Source organism: Penaeus vannamei, chromosome 19 (genome assembly GCF_042767895.1).
Source record: "Penaeus vannamei isolate JL-2024 chromosome 19, ASM4276789v1, whole genome shotgun sequence".
Lineage (NCBI taxonomy): Eukaryota > Metazoa > Arthropoda > Malacostraca > Decapoda > Penaeidae > Penaeus > Penaeus vannamei.
This window is the reverse complement of record NC_091567.1, coordinates 4,042,337-4,047,336: the sequence shown is the minus strand read 5'-3', so window position 1 is coordinate 4,047,336 and position 5,000 is coordinate 4,042,337. Positions and strand designations below refer to the sequence as shown.

Below are 5,000 nucleotides of genomic sequence, written 5' to 3'. Positions count from 1 at the left end.
CCTCCCTTGGCCACTTCTCCTTCACCCTCTCCCCTCCCTTGGCCACGTCCCCTTCACCCCTCTCCCCTCCCTTGGCCACTTCCCCTTCACCCTCTCCCTCCCTTGGCCACTTCCCCTTCACCATCTCCCTCCCTTGGCCACTTCCCCTTCACCCTCTCCCTCCCTTGGCCACTTCTCCTTCACCCTCTCCCTCTCTCCCTCTCTTCCAAGCACCTGCCAGACCGCAAGCAAGCACATGATGCCACAGCGGCCGCACATGAGAAAAGCCGCAGGTGGGAGTTGCACGTGTGAGAGGTGTACCCGACACACTTCACTGTGCACGGTATCATTGAAAGAAGGAGGGGCAGGGGTGGAGGAAGGGGGAGGCAAGAGGGGGAGGGGTGGAGAGGAAGGGGGAGGCAAGAGGGGTAGGGGTGGAGAGGAAGGGGGAGGGGGAGGGGTGGAGGAAGGGGGAGGCAAGAGGGGGAGGGGTGGAGAGGAAGGGGGAGGCAAGAGGGGTAGGGGTGGAGGGGTGAAAAGGAAGGGGGAGGTGGATGACGTGGATGGCGAAAGGGGTGGAAGGTGAAAAGGAGGAGGAGGGGGAGACGGGGAGGGAGGGTGAAGAGAGAGGGGAAGTAGGGCGAGGTGGGGAGAAAGGGTGAGGGAGATAAAGGGCGAGCAGAAAGCAGGGAAGAGTGGAAGGTAGGTGAAGGGGAGGAGAGAGCAGCGAGGAGGAGCCAGCGCCTGATGGTGAGTGATAGTCTCCCGGAGTGGAGCAATTAGTAGGATTGGTGTTCGACATCACAGAACCAAGGGGTAGGGAGGGGCCTGGAGGGGAGGGAGGGGGGGGGACGACGGGGGTCCGCAGGAGAAATCGCCGCGCCGACGATGAGCCGGCGAGCGTCGCAGGGGCCTGGGAAGGGGTAGCCACGTCGTCGTTAAAGGCCGACGTTTTTACTCCAAGTCTCGAGGCGTCGGCAAAGGCAACTCGCGAGGGTAGTTCCTGCTACCGATGAGGCTAACTGTTGCTGGGATGATTAAAGCTCTTTCTTTCCAACCGGCCACTCTCCTCTGCCATGCGCTTGGGCAAGACCTCGAAACACCGTGCATGACAAACGATCGCAGTCAGGGATGTTACGCACAATTCGCGACGATCACATGATCACCATGCATTGCACTTGCTGGCAATCCACACATTATACACCTCACTTGATGCCATTCAGGACATGCCATGCGCACTTGTTGATAGTCAGGCGGCCCCATGCACAACCCCAAGCACGAGGATCCCCCAAGGCCAGCAATTGGACAGGACACGTCAACCAGAGTGCCTGTCGCAAGCGCCACGCTCACCCATCTCGTCGGTTTATCCATAACACCTTTGCCTGATTCGGTGAACCAAATACCACGCTCGCTGCTGCAGCGTTTCTCGACCTAGTACTTGAGGACTGGTTCTATAAATCTTACAGACCTGCGCCTTGGGACCTTCAATGCCGAGCGCTGGAGTTCTCTCGTACACCGCACGTACCTGAAAAGAACGGGAAAAATAATTGTAATGCTTGTTACATCATAAATCATGTGCAGTACGTGGCTCTGAACACTCATCTGTTCTTTGCATGCATGTATGTAATGATAACTATCTATCTATCTATCTACAAAGAGTGAGTGAGTGAGTGAGTGAGTGAGAGAGAGAGAGAGAGAGAGAGAGAGAGAGAGAGAGAGAGAGAGAGAGAGAGAGAGAGAGAGAGAGAGAGAGAGAGAGAGAGAGAGAGAGAGAGAGAGAGAGAGGGGGAAGGAAAGGAAAGGAAAGGAGAGAAAATACATTAATACATACACAGGAACACACATAAACACACATTAGCGGGCGAGTCACCGCCGCCACGATACTCACACCACCTGTAAAATCCAAAATGAATAAATGAGCTCCGCTTATACAACAAATAAACAAATAAATAAATAAATAAATAAGCAAAAGGAGAACCTCGATCATTTATTTAGCCGATAACAGCGCCCGCAAGCAATTTCGACCGATAACACAAGATCGGAAATAGCCAGCCACAAGTCCCTCTCAATCACAGGGGAAATTAGCCCAGTAACCTTAATAAGTAACCCGTTACCTCCTCTCACTATCCCCCCCCCCCTTGAAGCTCACGACAGACTGCACAGTGGCGGTCCGAGCCTCACAAACGAAGGAAAGTGTTGCTATCATAGGCGAGGGAGGAGGAGGCGGAGGAGGAGAAAAAGATGAAGAAGATGATGAAGAAAGGAGAGGAACGAGGAACGAGGAGGAGGAGGTGGAGGAGGAGAAAAAGATGAAGATGATAATGATGAAGAAAGGAGAGGAACGAGGAGGAGGAGGAATAGGAGGTGGTAGTGGTGGCAGAGGAAGAATAGGTGGTGGCGGTGGTGGTGGAAGAGAAAGATGAAGAGGAGGAGGTGGAGAAGGAAGGAGGAAGAGGAGGGAGAGGTGGAGGTGGAGGGAAGAGGAGGAACAGGGGAAGGTGAAGGAGATGGAGGAGGAATAGGCGGAGGACGAGGAAGAAGACGACAAGGAGGAGGAGGAGGAGGAGGAAGAGAAGAAGAAAGAGAAAATGACGAACAAGAAGAAAGAGAAAATGAACAAAAAGAAAGAGAAAATTAACAAAAAGAAGAAAGAGAAAATGACGAACAAGACGAAGAAAGAGAAAATGAACAAAAAAGAAAGAAAAAATGAACAAAAAGAAAGAGAAAATGAACAAGAAGAAGAAAGAGAAAATGAACAAAAGGAAAGAGAAAATGAACAAAAGGAAAGAGAAAATGAACAAGAAGAAGAAAGAGAAAATGAACAAAAGGAAAGAGAAAATGAACAAAAAGACGAAAGAGAAAATGAACAAAAAGAAGAAAGAGAAAATGGCGAACAAGAAGCAAACAAGATAACAGAGGAAGACGAGGACGACGACGAGGAGAACGAGGACGACGACGACCACGACGACGGAGCAGAGGCGAAGGGCCCTCGACTTCCTTGAATCCTTGCCATCGTCTGGGGACACTTGGCCTTTGGAGGGGGGAGGGGGAGGGGGGGATAGAGGAAAGGGGGTCGTTCTAGTGCATTCTATTGCACGGAGGAGCGGAAGGGCTTGGGGCTTGCAAATGAGAGGAAATATACGATTTTAACATTTCATTAATACTTTTTATCTAAAATTTATTCTTCTATTCTAGTTTTTTTTTTTCAGGCTCTTTCTTTCCCTTGTGTGTGTTTGTGTGCTTGCGTGTGTGTGATGAGGGCGGAGGCTTGTGTGTGTGTAAGTAAGGAGGGATGTGCGTGTGCGTGTCGTGTATAAGTGCGTGCGCGCGTGTGCTCCCACCACGAACCAACCACCGAACCGCGGCCAGCAAAGTCCTTCCTTACTATCCGCAAACCAAGAAAGCAAAATCTCCGCCCACGAATAAGAAAAAAAAAAGAAAAACACCTAAAGCATAAAAAAAAATATCCACGGAAAAGCCTCGCTGCCCCGATGCCTAAGTCGAAGCCCGCGCCAGGGGTGAAAGCGGCGAGGCGAGGGTCGAGACACGTGCGGCCGGCAGTGTGTGGGCGGGGGTCACGTGTCTCGCATCGCACGTGTTCGTGTGCTTGGTCGGGGGCAAGTGTTATGTAAATTGAAACAGACACTATGCGGCAGGTTAAGTGTACAGGTGTCCATGCCCTGACACGTAAACAATGTGCATCAGCCGGCTGGGTGATATTCACTTTTTCTTCACCGTGTTTCTTCCTTTTTGGTGTACTGAATGAAGAACTTTCTTCCTTTTCCTTTTTCTTATTCTTTATTCCCTTCGGTTTACTCTTAGGTGCATAAAATTGAAAAATTAAGGCACGCGTTCTCAAGTTACCAAGCAACTTGAGTAATGCACCAACAAAGCATGATAAAAGCCCAACACAACAGCCACCTGAAGAGCCATTTCTTTCCTCTTTACCACACCCGACAAACACCAACAACAGCAAACCCAAGAATCACTGGCCATTGTTGTAATACAGTCTCGGTGTGTGGTCGCGGGTATTGTGTTGCAGAGCCGGTGTTCAATCTGCAAGCACGGCGGGCAATGTTTACAAGCAATTTCTCACGTGTCAGACTATCAAACGCACCTAAATTGGGTGCTCACAGAGGGCGCGCGAGAGGTAGGGTCCCTTGGGCCACAGTAAATGAACCTTACTTGTGGGCTCAGTAAATGAACCTTACTTGTGGGCTCAGTAAATGAACCTTACTTGTGGCCTCAGTAAATATATACACTATAAGAATGGCCCTGTCTCTTAACGGATTTAAAATCCATCTACAGCAGGACTAACAAACAAAATTATTCGAGAAGATTAAGTGAAATTCAACAACTTACAAAAAAGAAAAGCAAGATGTTTAAACACACACACACACACACACACACACACACACACACACACACACACACACACACACACACACACACACACACACACACACACACACACAAAACACCACGAAGGGAGAAATATCCTTTCCGGAAAATCTAAATTCTAACCGACAGGAACACGACTAAGCACACGCAAAACATATGACAGGAGATGACAGGAGATGACACCACGATGAGGACTGGATGAGTGAAGTCTGAATTTTTGGCTGAGTGACTGAATTTCTGAATAATGTGCGAAAGCCGGGAAGAGTTTGCGAGGTGTCTTTTCTTCTTCCTATTATCATTTATCATGATTATCATTACTATCATTACCATTATTATTATCAGTATTTATTTATCTATTCATTTATTATTATCATCATTATTAGCTTTATCATTATCATCATAACTATTATCATTATCATTATTGTTGCTACTGCTGCTCTTCTTCTTCTTCGTCTCCTTCTCCTTCTCCTTCTTCTTCATCTCCTTCTCCTTCTCCTTCTTCATCTCCTCCTTCTCCACTTCCTCCTACCCCCCCCCCCCTTTCAGCATTTTTTTTTCTTTCTTTCTTCTTTTTCTACTTCTTTCTTCTGTGTCTTCTTCTCTTCTTGTTCTTGATCTTG

General features: G+C 48.7%; 1 protein-coding gene across 17 annotated transcripts in view; it reads right to left on the bottom strand.

Moving 5' to 3' along the window:
• The window catches only part of Mef2 (myocyte enhancer factor 2), a 554,695-nt gene that overhangs the window by 297,823 nt on the left and 251,872 nt on the right, over positions 1-5,000 (bottom strand). Inside the window, exon 3 of one of the 17 annotated variants that reach the window (XM_070133768.1) lies at positions 1,448-1,504. The exons of the other annotated variants lie outside the window; for them this stretch is intronic. The gene's annotated coding sequence lies outside the window, so the exon portion shown is untranslated. The remainder of the gene's footprint in view (positions 1-1,447; positions 1,505-5,000) is intronic. 17 annotated transcript variants of the gene reach the window in all.